Source organism: Symphalangus syndactylus, chromosome 16 (assembly GCF_028878055.3).
Source record: "Symphalangus syndactylus isolate Jambi chromosome 16, NHGRI_mSymSyn1-v2.1_pri, whole genome shotgun sequence".
Lineage (NCBI taxonomy): Eukaryota > Metazoa > Chordata > Mammalia > Primates > Hylobatidae > Symphalangus > Symphalangus syndactylus.
In genome coordinates, this window is record NC_072438.2 from 20,711,534 (window position 1) to 20,732,757 (window position 21,224).

Genomic DNA, 21,224 nt, shown 5'->3' on the forward strand with positions numbered 1-21,224 from the left:
AAAGCCTTGGGCACAGTGCCTGAAACATTCAAAGTGCCCTATAAAGGTTCCTTTCCTCTGTTCCCTTAAGCTGTCAGCAAAAGGAACAAATGTCCCTCCAGAGGTAGTGAGCCCACCATCAGCAGAAGCGTTCAGTCAGAAGTTGTTTAACCACATCTCCAGAATGTTATAGTAAAGCCTTGAAACTAGGTGGACACAAGGATTAGGCAATCCCTGAGCTCCTCTTCAAATAAAGATTCTGTGATTAAATCTAAAACTTTTGGAAAGGCCATCAAATGGGAATTGTGGGTAACCAAACTTTCCTGAAATTTCCAGCTCATTTTCCAGGATAAATGCAGCCCCCATTACCCTACAAAGCACACCAAATATTAGCAACATACACATACACTCACACACACACGCACACATAAACACACACATGTACACAGAGGCATCATTCATACGTCCTAACATAAATCTTTTCACCACAATGACCATGGTTGTCAGTGAAAGAAATACTCTTGTTCAGTCCAATGCACTTGGGTAGCCCAAATAAACAATAGTATAATACCCGGCATTTATTCAGCACCCTTTGGGGCAAGGGCTCACACTTTATACATATTTCTCGTTTATCATGGCCACATTCCTGGGAGACAGGCTGCCCCTCAGAGAGGCAATGGTGTTGGGCTTTTGATTTCAGGCCTGCCTGGTGGAGAGCTGTTGCTTTCCGCATGTTAGAACATGCAGTACTTAAATGTATTTCAGCCTTCCTGGGCCTGGCTGAGTGGCCTTTCATGAAAGGCTCCTGGTGTTGCATTGAGAGTTGCAGTGCCTCTGGTCTGGGCTGTTTCCCCTCACTACTGAGGCTTCCACCCTCGTGGCTTAAGAACACTCAGGCTCTGAGTGACAGGCCTGGCATTGTGTTTCAGTGAGGGCATCCCCTTGAGAGTGCTGCAGCATTTGAATCCAACAGGAGAGAAACCTACAGGAGCTTTGGAGGTCATTGGGAATCTCAGCCTGTGCCACTTAACTAGCTGTGTGACCTCAGGGAAATCACTTACCTTCTCTTAGCTACCTAACCTAGAAAACAGGCCCAGTAAGACATGATTTGTGAGGCTTTAATGACACAACATGGGATAAAGCATGTGTCCATTCCCTGTCAGGTGGTGGAACTTGAATTTGAAATACCTATTATTATTATGATAGGCATAATCATGCCTCCAAGTTATGGAGCTCAGTGTTTCCACACATCAGTGTTATGGGCTCATTTATGTCCTGTTGAAGTCCTAACCCCCACAGAATATGACTGTGTTTAAAGAGAGGGTCTTTAAAGAGGTAATTAGTTAAAATAAGGTCCTCTAGGTGGGCTCTAATTTAGTATGAGAAGAGAGTTAAGGAAGACCCAGATGCAGATGAAATCTATATGAAGACACAGGGGGAAGGTGGCCATCTACAAGCCAAGGGAAGAGGTCTAGGAAGAAATCAACACTGCTGACACCTTGATCTCAAACTTTTAACCTCCAGAAAATAAGCGTCCATGGTTTAAGCCACCCAGTCTGTGGAACATTATTATGGCAGCCCTAGCAAACAAATATATCCAACTTGAGTCCACAGACATTATCCCTAAACCTCAGGTCAGGTGATCCCTTTGAAAGATCAAGCAAATAATGTCCCAAGGTTCAGGAGGACACTTAAGCAAAGAAAAACTGTGATCGTGAAGCAGAATATTTCCCTGAGGCCTTCACAGGACTCACGACAGGAGTGCCTCTTTTACTCAGCCTACCACTCTCAACTCCTAGCAGGAGGGAGAGTGTGAGAAAATGAGTATGGGAACTGGAGTGAATGAGAGCTGGAACCAGCTGGCTGCTTCAGCACCAGTGGGATCAAAGTTCACTCACTCAGACACACTGTGTTCTACTCCTTGTGGGAGGGAGCACACAGGTAAGCAGGTGCAGGAACCAGCCAGATGCTTTAGTGCCAGCAAGAGCAAATTCCATGTAGGCCCCATGGCAATGTCCAGGCAGGGGTGCCTGTGACCCCTGAAGTCTCACAGTGCTCTTTTAGCTCTGCCATCCATGGACGGCTTAAGTGTTAACAGCTTAGTGGCTCCTCTGCCTTTTTTGCGTGAGACAGCTGCCCTCTGCCAGCAAGGGCAAAGGGCCAATGTGACAGCCTTTTGTATCTGCACTTGTGGCTCCTGAGCTCTTGTCTGGCATCCAGGAAAAATGAGGTTGCATGAACAAATTGAAAGATGGTAAATGAGGGGGATTTTATTGCCAATGAAAGTGGCTCTCAGTGGGAAGGGGAGTTAAAAAAGGGATGGGGTGGATAGGTAATCTTTCCCTGAAGTCCAGCCATATCCAGCCAGATTGTTCTCCAAAATTACATGGTCTAGCTGTCCCTCTGAAGTCAAGATGCTTCTCTCTGACGTCCAGCCATAGTCCCATCTGCCGGCTGAGTCTGGGGTTTTTATAGGCACAGGATAAGGTGGAGGAAAGCCATGGGTGGATTAGAAAAAGGCAACATTCAAATAGGAAAGTAGAGACGTAAGTTCTCACTTTGGGCCGTGGTTTCAGGCTTTCCAGCTTCAGCATGGGGTTTTGCTGGGGACCTGCCTTTTTCTGCCTAGAATTTCTCTGCCCCCTGTCCCTATCAATTGTACATAATAAGTTAATTGCATAAGCCCTTGGCAAGAAGAAAGTAAAATCAAAGCCATTTTTCTTTATCAGTGGGATGAATGAGAAGGAGCACCAGATTTGAGTCAGAGATCAAAGGGTGAATCCTATCTCCACAAGCATTTAGCTGCGGGAACTTTGGTAGCCATTTATCTCCATGTGTTTCTATTTTACTTGAGTAAATTCACCTGTCTTCTACATCAGATCATCTTTAACAACCTGGACTAAGTTAATGATTCTTAATTATTCAAGGGATAACCCAGTTACTACTTTATAATAGAGTAATCATAAGAGTTTCTCAGATTAATGGAATGCTATGATTCTATTTGGGAATTATTCTCAAGGCTTCAGTAAAGAGGTAAGTGAAAGGACAAATGTGCCTTTCAATAAATATTGCTATCATTACAGTAGAAAAGAGATATCTTGGAATCTTGGCATAGGAAAAACTCGTTTCAGCGTTTTCTACTCAGATGCCATGCATAGGAGTAGACAAGAAATAATGTTTTAAAAAAGAGCCAAATCTTATCCATCCTACAAGCTTTATATAGTGGTGTAAAATAAATGTTGAACTGAATGATATCCATAACTCTACTCTTTAGCTATATTTTCAAAAAAATTATTTTTGAAGACATGACCATATGTTTGTTGAGAGTTAATAGTCAACCTCACTAATCATAGCACAAGAAACATTGCTACCTCTAAGTCATCCACCCATGGAAAGAGATCCTAAATCTTCTCAAATCTTGTCCCCACTCCACTTTCCTTTAATAAGTAGCCTCTCCTCTAACCTAGGAAATGTATATGAGTCCTTTGCATTCCTTTAAGGCAATTCACTAGCACTTGTTATGCTGTTGTTGCCAGCCTTATTATAGTTAATTTCCTATCAAAATAATTTGCTACCTACCTTTTAAGTTGTGAGAGCTAATTAATGTGTTCTAAGTGCTTTCGGATTGCTTTGGGATTCTGAGATGAAAGTCCCATAAAAATGTCATGTTATTATGTCTTGACCTAATAAAAATTGTTAGGAAAAAAAAATCATGCCTTTAGAGGGCACTTTGTGCCTGTGAGACTTCATAATAAATGCAAAGCTACTCCTACTCCACATCTTTTGAGGAATTCTTTAGGCCAGCCTCATATAGTGGAAAAGTTGTACATTTCACTAATCTTTGGAATCATTTTACATCTTGCAGCCTCAGTTTCCATTTTCTTAATTGTTAAAAAAAAAAGATAAAACTGACCTCAGAGGGCCATTATAAAGGTGAAATAATAGTTGGCAAGTACAGAGACTGTGGCTTATAGAGCAGATTAGAATATGTAACGTCTTCATTTAAAAGCAGATCCATTAAGCAAAAATCTGAACATGTCACATATTAATCATTATTCTTTTTCTCTACATACAGAGGACTATTTATATGACAAATGTATGTGTCATAAAGTTGTTTAATATAGTTGTTGCCTTGGCATCCATTTTTAGGCCTGGTATCCACTGTTGGAAACCTGTTTATATTCCTTCACCTTTGGCCTAGTTAAAACTTTTCTTGCCCCTGTTGTTGTTTGCAATATGGCCTGCTTATTCTTATCTCACTAGCCTAAAATCCCACAGCTACTGTCCATGATAAAACTCAATGATCAATGCCAGAATCATGTAGATAAGCGCTCCCGTTCACAAGTGGATAATATGGATAATACCCATGGACCTTAACGAGAGCCTCATCCCATATGTCATCTCTGGCTCCTGCTCTCCACCCATTGGTTGTATGCCATGCTGTCTTCAGACTTCCAGTCAGTCCTCCTGAGCGCACCTCTTCTCTTGTGGACCTGTGGGTGATCATACGTTTCTTTTATTTTCTGTTTTGTTGTGTTGCATGCCCTGCTTCGCACCTAATCAATATACCTCAATGTAACTTTCCCCCGTCAGGACTGTCCTAGAAAGCGATTATCATAGCTTAAGGCTATTTTCAGAGAGATATTTCAGGACCCAATCAAGGAAAATCACAATAATACATTAAACATTCACTATTATTATACATAATGGCTGCCCTCAGAAGCTTCTAAGCTATCCAAGAAGGAAGCTTATCCAGCAACCATTGTGTGCCCTGCAATCAAAGTACATTGCCAACTGTTTTAGTTAATGGTTCCACACAGCTAATAAAAACAGAAACAAGCACACACAACCTGCCCTTGCTGAGCTTAGAGTGGAGTGAGGTGGACAGTCAATACTCAGGGTAAATAAGTCAATCTATCACATGTTAAATCGTGATCAGCTCTACGGGGGAAACTAAAGCCAAGAAAAAAAATAAAAAGTGCTAAGTGTGGGTTGCAGGCTGCAATTTTAGCTGCAGCAGCACGAAGTGCCTCATCCAGGAATATGGCATTTATGTAAGGTGTAACGGAACTGAGGCCTTCAATCATATGTCACTTTCTCAGTGAAGGGTTTTGACAGGCTGCAAGTGCCTTAAGACACTGCCAAGAGTGTCAGTCCAAGCAGAGAGCCTGACATGGGTGACGTGTGTTCTTTTCACAATGCTAGGTCACATTTACTCATTTTCGCCAAAAGCAGTCACAGTTCTTTCAGAATGTGTTCTCTGTGCCCATCCAGTAACCAGTACCACTGAGAGCTAATAGTGCATAAAGATCCTTGAAGACAGAATTGATTTCCTGGCCAAATAATCTGTAACTGAAACATTTAAAACCACATGATCAGGGTGATAAGGTTGTAAACATAGGGCACTGGGTTCATCATTTATATCATCGTGATCTTAAGATTTTCAAACACACCTGCAGATATAGATAGATAGATAGATATATCAATAGATATAGATATATATACATAGATATCTGCTGCCATCTATGATATATAGATAGATATTGAGATATAGATATATATCGAGATATATTTATATATAAATATCTACATTTAGTATACACATATACACACACACACACACACACACACACACACACATAATTTGCTGAGATTGAAAGCCAGAGGTTTCTGAGGACTGGTCTAATATCGACAATCTGTTCTGGTGAAATGAGCTCAAGGAACACTGCCAAAGAGCCACAGAAATAAGCACTCAGAGGCAAAGCATTAGTTCTCTCCAGTTTTTCTGTGGAAAAATTTGTGTGGCTCAGACTTCTCACCCCATATTAGACTCAACCCTGGAGGATAAAACACAAGAGGTGCTAGATTTTAGCCTTCCTCACTCCTTCAACAGAGCCCAGGTCTGCAGTTTGGTCAGCTGTCTCACCTAGGCCTGGAGGAATTGTGAGAAAGAACTGGTTATAAGAAATTTCCCCATAGGATTGGGTAGCCTATGCAAGCTTGAGATTCTGTACAGCATGATTGTGGTTTCTGCCACCTCTGAAGATTGCCAGAATGCTTGCAGGGATTAAAAACAGGAAATCCAATGATCCACATAAATGATATTTTTCTAATGGTAATATTCCACACATTTAAAGGACACAAACCCTAGAATTGTTCAAGGCAATGGGACCCCTCCTGGTCGTCCTTTCATGTCAATAACTCTACTATGTGAGTCCTATGTCATTTTTTTACACCCACTCAACCTGTGACATGTCCATTTATGCAACTTGGATCCTGAGACTGTGGCCTTTACTGCTTGTCCCATACTTGCAGGAGCATTCCATGTACAACCAGTCACTCCCATGGACTGCAAACCAGAGTTGTTCTGAAGATGTGAAAATAAATTTTACATTTTTTACAATAGCATATATCTCGGTTTTGGAATTCTGTGTCCTGCTCTACATATGGAGGGTTATAGGAGACATTGTGCACAGTACTATGGGGAATGGTTAAAGTGGAAAGCTGTGCACCCTGCCTGTTGGAAGCTTACAATCAAGGATGCAACTAAATTCAAAATATCTAATTCTCTGATGGGAATATAAGCCATTAGATAACTTCTGAATGTCAATTTGTAAAAATGATCAAGAAAATTTAAAACTATTTTTATTCTTTACTATTAGAAATTTGTCCTATAAAAATTACCAGATAAATGGATATTCATTGCACTTTTATTCACATGATAGGAAAAAATGGGAAAAAGAAAAATATCCAATCATAGGAAATAAACTATGGTATATCAATAAAATGAATGACTTACCAAGTCATTAAAAGTTGGGTTTATTAAGAACATACAGGCCGGGCACGGTGGCTCACGCCTGTAATCCTGGCACTTTGGGAGGCTGAGGCAGGTGGATCACAAGGTCAGGAGATCGAGACCATCCTGGCTAATGCGGTAAAACCTCGTCTCTACTAAAAATACAAAAAATTAGCCAGGCATGGTGGTGGGCGCCTGTGGTCCCAGTTACTTGCGAGGCTGAGGCAGGAGAATGGTGTTAACCCAGGAGGTGGAGCTTAGTGAGCCAAGATTGTGCCACTGCACTCCAGCCTGGGCGTCAGAGTGAGACTCTATCTCAAAAAAAAAAAAAAAAAAAAAGAATATACAACACCAAAAATTACTTACGTTATAAATAATGTGATGAAGTAAACATTCAGATATAAAATTATACTTATATAGTAAGATTTCAAATTTGTGTCCTTAACAAAAAAAGTATGTATGCACGTGTGTGTGTGTACTCATATTGAGAAGATGGCAGCAGATATCTCTGAATAGAGCTATCAGTGACATTTATTTGATTCTTGAGTAGAAACGTTCTTTTTCACTCATTATAAGCAACATATTATATAATCTTATGCCCTGTTATTTCTCAGTGAAATAAATCAGAGGTCAAATCCAGCCAGACTTCTGGTTTTATTTTTTTCTAAATAAAGGTTTTTTTGGAACAAAGTCATGCTCTTTTATTTATATATTACATATCAGTGTTTTTGCACAATATTGACACAGTGTAGTAATAGGTCCCAAGTCTAAAATATTTACTCTATTACTCTTCACAAAACAAACAAACAAACAAAAACATTGCCAATCTCTGGTATAAATGTAAGTCAAAGATAAATTAAATCTGATTCTTAAGAGGAGTGGTTTTGCTCTCATAGTAGTCATCTGGCAATGTCTAGAATATTTTGGGTTGTAACAGCTGGGGGTGATGGTGCTACTAACATCTGATGGAAGGAGGTCAGGGGTGCTGCTAATATGCTGTAATGCACAGGACAGCTCACTATAACAAAGAATTACCCAGTTCAAAATCTCAGTAGTGCTGAGTCTGAGAAACTCTGCTGCAGCTTAATAGTTAAACCTTTCTAATATTCAAGTCAGATTACCAGTTAGCCAGCCCAACTCTTTTAACATTCAATGAACTTTGCATCTTTGTTGGTGACAGCTCAACTTAGTTCTTGGTTCTCTCTGTGCCTTTTTAACAGATATTTTACTCATGTCTACTGTCACTATTTAAAATGAGTTCTTCTATCTGGCTTGAAAAAATCAAGTTGTCTAGGAATAGGAAATCACTAGAAATAAAATGTTCCTACTGCAATACATATGCTTTCTTCCATACATGTGGAAAACATAGAGGAAAGAATTATGTAAAAGCTTAAAGATTCCTATATTTTAGGCCCCATCCTGTTCTGAGGGAAGTTGAAATATGTATATATTTCATGTATATATTTCATATATATTTTGTATATATATTTTGTGTATGTATTTCATATACATTTCATATATAGTATATATTTGTATATACATTCTATATATTCATATACATATATTTCATATATACATTTCATATATATTTCTTGTACATTTAACATATTTAATATATATTTCATGTATATTTAATATATATTTTAAATACATTTAATATATATTTCTTACATATTTTAATATATATATTTCAGCTTTCTTCAGAACAAGATATATATACATTTTTTTGAAGGAACAAAGTGAGACTGAAGCAACCACTGGAATATCATTTCAAGTTATTTTTAAAAAGGCAATATTCTGTCTGTTAAACTCAAATATCTTAATTTATTCTATACAGTTTGGTTAATGTGTTTCTTGGACTCTGTGTGCAAAGCACAGGAGAAAGTGATTATAAATACAGTTTGAGGCCAGCTATTTCTATTTCTCAGAAAAGACTCTTTCTTATGTGGGATAATATGCATACAACTGTCTCAGCTTCTATCACATTGAATTGCCCAATCTTTCAGGCAACTGACTGAATGAGTATTTCTGAAACAACAACTGAAGTAAGAACCAGTCCATTCACTCATACTCTACTCTGTGGGTTGAGCAGATCCCGAGACACAAAGGTTGGAGGACAGCCCCGCAGCCACCAAGCTCTTAGCTCTGATCCCAAGGTAAGCCCAATCATAGAATGAACAATTTCCTATGCTCTGAAATGGGGTTTATGAAATCCAGATTCATAGCTAGTGTGAGGAGGAATAAGCGAATATATGTGTATGTTGCCTAGTTCAGTATGTGGTAAGTTGTAAGTGCTATAGTACTATTAACCATATTTTATTATTTTCCCACTTACTGATCAAAACAATTATATGAGAATAGCTATTATTTGACCTATATTTAAAATGTGGATGCTGATACTAAGAGCTTAAGTAGCTTGCCAGAGTCCATACAACTAGTAAGGGATCAGGTCAACACACCACAATTTTACTCCAAAAGGCAGGAAAGGCAAACACAATGATAGCTTGGGAATCGTTTCAGGGGCTGATTTAGGTGACAGTCTGTGATAGACTACTGATAAAGTTTGAATATTTGTCTCCTTCAAATCTCATGTTGAAATGTAATCTCTAGAGTTGGAGGTTGGGCCTAGTGGGAGGTGTTTGGGTCATGGGAGCGGATTCCTCATGAATGGCTTGGTGCCAGTCCTTGAGGTAATGAGTAAGTTCTCACTCTATTAGTCTCTGAGAGATGTGATTGTTAAAAAAGAGCCTAGCACCTCCTCCCCTCTTACTCTCTTCTTCCCTTTCCATGTGATATGTGCTCAACAGCTGCGCTTTGCCTTCCATCATGAATGGAAGCTTCCTGAAGCCCTCTACAGAAGCAGAGGCTGACATAATTCTTCTTGCACAGCTGGCAGAGCTGCGAGCCAAATAAACCTCTTTTTTAAAAATAAATTACCCAGCTTCAGAAATGCCTTTATAGCAATGTAAATGGACTAAGACAACTGCTGGAAAAAATATCAGGTACTTCCTTAATTCTTGTGTTTGACAGCTCAGCCCTTTCCCTATCCACTTCCCTCCTGCCCCAGGTGCCCCTGTCAATGACAAAATGGCAGCCTGGGCCCATGGTGATTCCAAACTAGCCTGGCAGATTTTATGTTCTTGAAGTCTGCTTTGGGTGGAAATTATTTCACTCTACATTTCAAAGGCTTCTAAGGCCCCTATTTTCATGTTACAAAAACAGTCCCAAAAACCAACTTGAGCCAAATCACAAGTAATTGAGCAAATTATGTTTCCTAATCACCCATCTTCCCTTGCCCCTCAGCCGACAAACCCCTTCTCTTGACACGCTCCGGAGGCCCCAGCTTTCTAGCCTGTTCTCCAGTGTCATTCTAATTGGCACTAATCGCTTCACTAAAATTCAGGCATCAAAAAGGTCCCACCAATCAGTTTATCCTTTGACCCTGGGCTCTGGCTTCTCCATCAAGTTCAGGCATTACTAATCCACCTAGTGGTTTGTCCAGACAGCTTATTTTGTCTGCACCTTTTCTTCTTCTACTAAGATTTAAAATGACGACCAGCTGCATTCACAAAGTGTCCCTTCCCCCACTCCGACCCATAAACCCGTTATGCTGTTGCCGGAGGGCGGGATGGGGTACGTGTGTGACTCCACACGGGCTTTTCGGGTCGTGTTTGGGAGAGTAGACCACAGCGTGTAGAGGCATTCCTTGCAGTTCCCTCCCCCACACCAGCCTTTTCTTCCTCACACCTGCAAGGTGAAAAGCCAGGATCCCTTGCTGAGCCTTCAATTCCATCACCTTTGTTTCTGTCCTAGGGTGAAAGATCAGGCAGGTAGCAAGACTGAAGTCACAGCCAGTGCTGTCAGAAAGTGGAAAACAGGGGGCCTCAGAGGAGATGAGGCTTAAGAGGATTCCTTTTGTGTGCTGCTTGCCCAACTTAATCCACTCAAAGCCGTATCATAAACAAAACATTCTCTTTCTCAGGGGAGAAAAAAATGCACTTGACATTCTAAAAGACAGTTAGGACTCAGCCATTCTCCCCCCTTAGCATAGTCAGCCTGCTCACGTATCCGGGAGCATCCTTGTCTTCTCCCCTTAAACTCAGAGCAGATCCAAGTCTTTGCCAGCAGCACCAAGGTCATTTCATTTGTGTACAATATCACTATAATCCCCAACATCCTCCTTGAAAAACGATGCATAATAAAAAGGATGAAAAGATTATTTTGTCCTCAGAAAATTAACCCCTAGTGGTAAATAATGTTTTGACTTCCGACAGCCGCTGCCACCCCCCCCACCCCCGCCCCGCCATATATCACAGTTCAAAGTGTTACTGTCATCTCAAGGTTTGGAAAGACTATGATAGGATCAGGGTCTGAGTTAGAGTCCACATGGCAGCACCATGAGCTTAGCTGACATAACTATGGAAGCAATATTTCTGGTGGTCCCCAAAGAAGGGAAAACATTTGGCCCAATGAAATAGGTAAATGTATGGAGAAAGGTGTTCAGGGAGGGGGGGCAGTCATGAGTTACAACGGGGCAATTCCTAGAGATTGTTCCTGCATGTCCTTTCCCATCTTGTCCTTCCAATCCCAGACTGAGAGAATATTGGAAAGGCAGAAGGTACTTGGACTTTAGGCTCGATAAGGACTGGATTCTCAACTTTACTCTTCATTTATATCAATTACCAAGCTCCCCTGACAAGATTTACCTTGTCTGTAAAATGGGTATTAACAATCTCTAAACAGTGGCATTGAGGACTGCATGAGAGCATATGAGGTTTTATTTCATTTATTTCTCAAAACGACTTTAAAGATAAGTACTTTTATAATCATCCCTGTATTACACGTGTTACAAGTGAATTATAAACATGATGAACAATGTAGCTAGCATGTTGTGAACGCAGACCTTTGCAGATGGACCTCATCTCTCAAATTCCTGCTGGCCCTTCTTCCTACCTCCCAGCCTCTGAAGTTGAATCAGATAAAGGGGGAGAAACAGCCTTAGCAGCACCTGGGAATCAGCATGTGTTTTGTAATGTTAGTGTCTCCTCTTTCATATTATTATTTATTATTATTATTATTTTGAGACAGCACGTCACTCTGTTGCCTAGACTGGAGTGCAGTGGCGTGATCTTGGCTTACTGCAACTTCCGTCTCCCAGGTTCAAGCAATTCTTGTGCCTCAGCCACCCCAGTAGCTAGGGCTCCAGGCGTGCATCACCATGCCCAGCTAATTTCTGTATTTTTAGTAGAGACGGGATTTTACCATGTTAGCCAGGCTGGTCTCAAAGTGCTGACCTCAAGTGGTCCGCCCACCTCAGCCTCCCAAAGTGTTGGGATTACAGGTGTGAGCCACCACCGCGCCCAGCCACTCTTTCACCTTATTTTTTGTTGTCCCTTTCAATCCTTACTCCTATCAAGAGTCTTTCCTACATAAGCTATTATAAACAGCTATACTCTGAACTGGGATTCAATTGATCCCTGGTAGACCGATATTTGTTCTGCACTCATTGTTGCCTTTCCCCCTCAAAATAGTTCTGCTTTAATCAATGGTGATATGGTTTGGCTGTGTCCCCACCCAAATCTCATCTTGAACTGTAGCTCCCATAATTCCCATGTGTCGTGGGAGGGACCCAGTAGGAGGTAATTGAATCACTGGGGCGAGTCTTTCCCATGCTGTCCTCACGACAGCGAATAAGTCTCAGGATATCTGATGGTTTTATAAAGGGGAATTCCCCTACACAAGCTCTCTCTTGCCTGCCACCATTTAAGACATGACTTTGTTCCTCCTTCACCTTCATTCATGATTTTGAGGCCTTCCCAGCCATATGGAACTGTGAGTCAATTAAATCTCTTTCTTTATAAATTTCCCAGTTTCAAGAATGTCTTTATTAGCAGTGTGAGAATGGACTAATACGGATGGGAATGGAGGAGTAGAAACATTTATCCAGAAAGCTTGGTTAAATATCTAATCTGAATTTTGATTAGGTCTACCAAGTTTTTCTTGAGTGTGAACAAAATTCTCGGCATGACTCCTAAAGACAAGGAATTTACAATCCAATGGGGGAATGAAGTATACTTAGGAAAACACACACACATGCACATACACTCACACAGACACACATAGACAGATATGCACCGTAAAAAAAAAAAGATGGTGATCAATGATAAGTAATATGAAAAAAAGCAGAGAGAGCAAATGATAGAGAAGTTGAGACAGGCAGACAAATACGGAGGTTTTTACTACTAATGGGGCAAAAGGTGACATGAAAGAAGTGATGATGGAGTGAGGTGGAGTGATTTGAGAAATAATTAGAACCTGGATGCCTGGGGAAAGGAGTAGAGAAAGGGAGAATGAGAGAGAAGGGTCATGGATGCCACCAGGTTCTGGTTTGGGTACTGAGATAAGGACCCAATTGGAGCCACAGCTTGAGGCCAAGGTCCTAGATACAGAGAGAAGATGATGGATTCTGTTTTTGACATCTTAAGCGTGACATGAGTCTGGGACCTCATGTCGTGGATGTCTGGCAGCAATTAGACATCTTAGTCTGGAGATTAGAGGGCAGTTTGGGGTGAAGATGGGACTATGGGACCCCTCAATGAACAAAGAGAGGCTACTGGCTAAAGCTTTAGAAGTCTCACTTTTTGGCAGTCTCTAGGAAGTAACTGTCTATTTTTGTGTACAGATTGGCTCCAAGGAGTGGTTAAGTAAGGGATTGTTAAATGAAATGCTTTGCAAAATGAAAATGCCGTAGGAAAGCTGGTGGATCATTGCAATGATGACTGAAGTGGGTATGCAACCCCCATACTGGAGAGCCACTGTGCCAAGACTGTTTTTCTTTCTGCTTAAATTCAAATCCTCTGAGGCCTCCCATCATCTTGCCTCACATTCTATGAAAGGCTTTTAGCAAATATCAAAGAAATTGCCAAGTTCAGCTATGAGAATCTCATTGAACTGATGAATAGATTCTTGCTTTCTTTTTCTTCCAACTGGTTTTTCCCATAAAATACTTAGTTTTATAAGCTAATAAAGATGAAACATTAATAATAGTGCATCCTAATATCTGTGCTTACCACGTTCTAGGGCTTTTGACATGAATTATCAGATTTAGCCCTCACAAAAACTAAATGAGGTTGAAGTATCAGCTATTGCCACTATAATGCTGTAGAACAAATCACCTCCCAGAACTCGGTGGCTTAAAAACAGAAGCATTTATTGTCCCAGATCTGTAGGTTGACTAGGCTGCCTCTGTTGCCCTAGGCTGAGCTTCTCTGGGCTGTTCTGCTTCTCACTGTAGGTCTGGGGTCGGCTTGGGCATTTCTTCTGCGCATGTCTTCATACTCCAATCCAGGCTGCAGGGATAATACAAACAGGTATCCAGAAAGAATGCTTCTCATGGTAATGGTAGAAGGAAAGAGGTAAAGAGACACTGTGATTCTTCTTAAGGTACAGGCTTAGAACAGGCTTAGAACTGGCACCGTCTCATGTCTACCTACATGTTCTTTGCCAAAGTGAGTAACACACCCAAGCTTCTGCCCATATGGCACAAAACGAAAGAGTAAAGAATTGCAGTCAATCATTTAATCTACCACAACTGGGTATCTTTATTATCCTCTTTTTACAGATACAGAATTCTGTATACAGAGGTTAAGCTTAATGCTTTATCCTTCTGTTTATTCATTTTTCTTTTATTAAAAAAAACTGTAATGTTCTGCATAATATTTTCAAACCTGCCAAACCAGAAATTCATGACACCATCTCTGTTTTAAAGAATCCCACAGTGTATGTTGTGAGAGAGACAAACTTGTGGACACATCATTGTGGCACAGAGCAGGGGCACCCACAACAGAAGTCTCTATAAGATGCCAGAGGAGCCCAGGGAAATGGATGACTCACTCTGCCTGGAAGAGCTGGGAAGCCTCCATGAATGGAAGAGATGATGTCAACACTGGATCTTTAAGGAAGAAGTGATCATTGTGTAAAAGAAGGTAGATAAATAAGTTATAAGTAGAAGGCAGAATGTGTCCCGTGAGAAGGTGTCTAGACAAATGAGCATCCATGAAAGTATATTAAACAGAGGAACGGCGTTCTTGCTGCAATGTAGAACATGAATTAGAGGCAAGGCAATGGAAGAGAGAGGCAGACATCAAGCAAAACCATAATGAAGTGCAGTCTGAATGAAGACGCCAACTTTAGCACAGAGGCCTGCACAAACATGGGCAGCTGCACACATGTATACACACACACGTGTATACACACACGTATACACACACACACACACACACACACACACACACGGGGTAAAACTCTCAGCATAGTTATTTTTAGAAGAGAAAAAAGAACATGGAAGCAATTTCAGCCACTTTCTTTAATTGCTCACCTGATGGCCCTGTGGGATAGGATTTCAGCTAGGGTGTCACACACAGTGCAATTCATCCTGAGACGTGTGACCTTTGCCATTTCTTTTCATTTCTCAGGTGTGTGCTTTTCACTCTGCTATGGAAGCCTCCCTTATCATTGACTCTGAATTCAGACTGGCACCTCCATGAATGACTGCCTCGAAGTGACTGTCATGGGGTGGTCCAGCTGACTTAGGTGGCTGAAGTGTCTCCTTGAGGTGCCCCAGCAGGACTCTGGGGCTTAGTACTGGTGAGCCACAGACTTCAGGTTTCAGGAGTTGCAGCACTGGACAGGAGTGAAATTAACGATATTTAATTTTCTTGCCTTCTCTGAGTGTGCTGTATGTACCAAGTGCAGTGCGAAGCATTTAATGTGCAAATGTGCATCATCCCAGACAATTCTGACAGCCTTAGAAAATAGTCAGGAAAATAATTTCTTTTCAAAAAAAAAAAAAAAAGGTTGGGTGGGTGCAGTGTCTCATGCCTCTAATCCCAGCACTTTGGGAGGCTGAGGCAGGCGGATCACCTGAGGTCGGGAGTTCGAGACCAGCCTGACCAACATAGAGAAACCCCATCTCTACTAAAATAATAATAATAATAATACAAAATTAGCTGGCCGTGGTGGCGCATGCCTGTAATCTCAGCTACTCGGCGGGGCTGAGGCAGGAGAATTGCTTGAACTCGGGAGGCCAAGGTTGCGGTGAGCCGAGATTGCACCATTGCACTCCAGCCTGGGCAACAAGAGTGAAACTCCATCTCAAAAAAAAAAAAAAAAGTTTCAAATGTCTATTTTTTTTTAAAGGAATAGCCTCTGTTTATTAAAGTACTCAATTGTGACTGATTCAAACGCCCAAAAAACTTTCATTAGACCAGACCCATTCCCACGGGCATGCTTTTCTTGAGCCTGAGTATTTTGCTAAGTAGACAGGAAAGTTTAATAGAAAGTGGGGCTTGCAGATAACCAGACTTTGAAACTCGGCTCAATCACGTACTTCCTATGAAGTCCTGGGCACATCCCTGAACTTATCTGAATTTCAGTTTCCTGATCTCTGAAGTAGATAGTTAGGATTACCTTTCAAGTTATTGTCACTAAATGAAATGACTTAGGAAAAAATTTTATCTGATTCAAGCAGCACAGCTAGATTTGAGGATTTGGGTACATTGAGATTTATTCATGGAGATCTCTTTGGAAAACCTTGGGAAGAAGAAGAGCAGCAGGGTAGGGAAGGGGATGGAGAGATGCAAGAATGTGGGGTCGAGTTAAGTCTAGCCCACTAGGGGATTCAGTCCTGTCTTGAAATAAGGGAGTGAGACTTTTGTGCCCCTGCCCCAACCAGTCAAAACTATTGTATGGCAGGGGAGAAGGAGCCTTAGCTTAACATCCTCTGGGCAATGTGGCTTCAATCACTGGACAATCTCCCAGAGAAAACTGCAGATGTGAGCCATTAGCAGAAGCACCTGCAGAACTTGAAGCACAACAACCAAACTAGTTAAGAGGATCTTGGCGTATCTGTAGGGCACCAACAGCAACTGTTACAGTTCACCCCTGGCACCATTCAGATCTATGTGGCCTCACATTAATTCATTGCTGCATGCTGCAGTGACTGGAGGAATTTAGTTAGTCACCATATTGGATGACCTCTTTCCCCACAGTAAAGTGTAGAGGAGAAAAAGAGTATAGCATAGCAGAATGGCGTGATATTGTGATTGTGAAGATGAATGCCTCCGGATTCAGACACCTAGGCTCAAACCTTGATTTTCCCTCTCACCTGCTCTGTGACCTTGTACAACCTCCTAAACTGACATTCTACCTCGTCATCCATGCAGGGAAGACCATAGTAAGTTGAATAGTGACTCCCCAAGATAAGTGCCACCTGGAATCTCAGAATGTCACCTTATTTTGAATAAGGATCTTTTTAGATGTAATTAAGATAAAGATATCCTGATAAGATCATTCTGTATTGGGGCAGCCGTAAATCTCATGACTATCCTTTAAGTCATAGAAAAGGAGAAGACACAGAGACACATGGAGGGAAAGGCCATGTTAAGACAGGCAAAGACTGAGGTACAGTCACAAACCAAGAAATGCCAACGATTGCTAGGCAGTCACCAGAGGGAAGGAGAGACTCATACAACGGATCCTTCCTTGAGACTCCAGAAGGAACTGACACACACTGCTGACATCTTGATTTTGAACTTCTGGCTTCCACAACTGTGAAAAAATAAATTTCTGTTGTTGTAAGCCACCCAGTTTGGGGCAATTGATTAAGACATCCATAGGAAACTAATATCATAACCACATAAGATTGTTATGTGGATCAAATTAATTAACGCAAGTCAAGAGCCTAGGACACAAGCTGGTACATAGTAGGAATTTTTAAAGTGTCTCTTCTTATTGTAATTGTTAGAATTATATAAACACCAATGCACCCAGGGGCTGTTGAATATTATTTGTTGTTGACTGCTTCTGTTGTTGTACAAGCACAGTGAAAGTCTCCATTTGGAAACCCATACACAATTCCAGTCCAGTTAAGAGTGGCTCACACAGAACTGAAGGAACAAAAATCTTACTAGGTTTCACAGCACATTATGCATAGTCCTTTGCTCTTAGCCACTGCTCAATAAGTGTGGGACCTAAAAATATAATTCAAAATGTCATCTGTTTGTTTAAATTCAACTGTTTGAACACAGATGCAAGGTTCTTGAGGGTCTGGGATGTCTCTGTGGGTATTTCCTGAAACCAAGTAAGTTTAAATAGCTTACCTTACCCTTCCCAAGAATGAAAAGTCTGCATTTAGCGCATGCATGGGCAATGCCAAAGAAAAATACATGTTAATAAGCCAATATTTCTATGGGTCCATATTCTACACTTTGCACAATGGATTCCTCTGGAGATGAGAGCCCAAAGCAGGAGAGCTTTTCTGAAAAAGTTCAAGGGAAGAAAAGGTTTCTCTAGGACACAACTCCTGCCTTTTTTAAATCTGCCAAACAGCAGTGGCCTTACCCTCTTTCCAAAGTGCTAGAGATTATTTAGGTAAACTCAGTTATTGGCAGTAATGAAGGTTTCAATTCAAAACCCTCTTTTGGGTAAAGTGATTCAGAGTGAGAAGTGTTATGTTTGATTTTTTTCTCACTGTGAAATCCAGATTTTGCAAGGCTCTAATGTTGCATTTTCAGGAAGGCTGGTACGGCCAACATTTAAGTCTGGTTCAACCAGGCTTAATGCTATATCCTGTCATTTTAAAGCCCCCTCCCATTTCTTTCTTTACTCACCTTTCTTCCCTTACACTCTGCCATTTAAGAAAAACTGAAAGATAATTATGACCCTAGTTTTTACAGTCTCTTAATTCTGTTGTTTTAGATACCTCCAAAGGCACTGGAGCATTTTTGTTTTATTTTAACTTGTGTTTACCAAACCTGTATCATGCACTCCATCGGGCAGTGGGCTCCTTTGGGCTCTTTCCAGAAAATTAAAACCATAAATTAAATATAAATGGTCAAAGCCACAGAACAAGCAAGGCCTTCTTAGTGTCCACAGAGAGGAGTTCTATTACCACCACTCGCTTTGAGAAGAGGGAAGTTACCTGTAATTCTTGTTCTCTTGAAGGTGTATATTTTATAATAGGTCTCCATTCACCACCCTGCCTTCCCCAAGGAGTTCTTAGCTGCTTGATTTTCTTGGCCGCAGAAGAACTGGCAGTGAGGGGTTAGCAAATTCTTAGGACCCCTGGGGTAGATACGTTGCAGTTCTAGCAAGAGTTCATACTCTCTTAAACTGTGTTTCTGGATTTTAATTTTGCCTCAAGCTGTATGTTAAGAGAAGTTCTCTCTGATGAGAATAACTCTGCACTCAGGGAGAAATGCTTCCCTCAAAATACCATGTCTTTATTAACAGAAAATTTCCCCTCACCCTATCCCTTTGTTTATTTACTTTTATTATTTATTTATTTATTTATGTATTTATTTATTTATTTATTTTGAGACAGAGTCTTGCTCTCTCTCCCAGGTTAGAATGCAGTGGCACAATCTTTGCTCACTACAACCTCCACCTCCTGGGTTCAAGCAATTCTCCTCCCTCTGCCTCCCTAGTAGCTGGGATTACAGTCATGCACCATCATGCCCAGCTAATTTTTGCATTTTTAGTAGAGATGAGGTTTTGCCATGTTGGCCAGGCTAGTCTCGAACTCCTGACCTCAGGTGATCTGCCTGCTTCAGCCTCCCAAAGTGCTAGGATTACAGGTGTGAACCAGCGCACCCAGCCACCCTATCCTTTTAAAATACTAGCAATAAGACATGAAGGAAACTTAAACATTTTTTAAGACCCCAGGATTCCCCAAACTTCTATTCCCTTGAGCCTAAACCTTGCAGATTAATATACATGGGGACACATTTCAGTCTCTCTCCCTTACCAAAATTAACAACCTTTTGAAGCAAAAGTGTCAACTCATTTTGACTCACCTGGCATCTCCTATTGATGGATAGTGGCTGCCTGCTTAGGAGAGTGGAGGCCAGATGCAGACTCAGCAGGAAGCAGTGTGGTGATTGATTAATGATGTCTGCTGCAGTGGAGGACAAGGGAGTGGCAGCATTTGTGCTGTGTATTTGCCATTCCTGGTAAGGACTGTGTGTTATTCATCTCTGTATCCCTGTGCCTAGCATGGTGCCTGGCACAGAGCGGGTGCTCCATAAATATTTGTTGAACTGAATTGAACTAAACTTTCCAACCAACTCCCTCTTTATAGACACTGCAATGGTTTTCTCTGAGTCAGAAGGTATGGTGGTAGTTCATCTCTTGGTGGAAAGCAATGATAGTAAGAAATTCTCCAAGGGTTTAATTGTTATGGGGCCCATAGGTTCAATTACCTCAGAATCTGTTCAATTACTCTGCCATGGACCCAATGTCTATTAAATGAGCCTTTCATTACCGTCAGCTCTTTGCTGTTGTCCTACTACCTCCCCCAAATAACTAAATCATGTCTCCATGTGCCTAGCTGCTGGGTGACGTCCTGCTGTGACACATCTCTCAGTGCCCTAACATGGATCTGCCTCACAACATTAACCACTGACAACCATGAATCTTTTGCTTATATGATCTATGCATTGGGTTAGACCCATACACTCACCGCCCTACCTCTGAGCATGGGACAGCCTTTGGATCTTGTGCTTCAAACAAACTTCTGCTTTGTGGTAGCACCCAATTTCTGAGTCTAGTCAACACCACTTTGTTCTCCTACCTTTTCCCACCCTCATTCCCATTCATCATTATGCATCAGTGACTTATTACTTTGTGTATTCAATATCCCTATAATGACAAAAGTTTCATGATATTCTATGCCACAGTGAGGTGAGTTGGATATTTGGAGTTGAGTAGTCCTGGTTTAAGCCTTATCTTTGCTATTTAGTATCTCTCTGCTCCAACACAAGTTGTTAACCTATTGTGTGGCTTGCTTTTTATGTGTATTTTTGAATTAAAACATAAATGCAGATAACAATAGCACCTACTTTAAAGTATTGCTGGGAGAATTAATGAATGCATTGTGCCTTGAATCTAGTAGAAATTGAATGAATAATAGCAATTATTAGTATCTTGTCCCAGGGTATACACTGCATTAGAATTAAGAAAATAGATATACCCTAAAGAGCCATACAAAAAACACAGGATCAGACTCCAGGTCATAATAACAAAAACATCAGAGGCTCTTTGAGACCATATTTATGAAACAGCAATGATTCAGCAAAGATAATCAAATCCTCCAGCAGAAAAATCAATTGAAAACTACTCACTAATGGAGGGGAAAAGAGTAATCAAAGGGAGATTTGAAGAATACTGCATACTCCTAATTTCTATTACTCTTTATCATTTCCATTATCTTACTTGCTCCTCACCACCATGTTCCCATTTTTACATATGAAGGTATTAAAGCTGGAAGGTGTTAATCAGCTTGCCTGTGGCCAGACCCCCAATAAGTTGTGCACCTCAACCCAGGTCTTCTGCCTAGCTCTCATTCCTCACCAGGTTGTCTCTTTACAGAAATATCTGAAAGGAATGAACA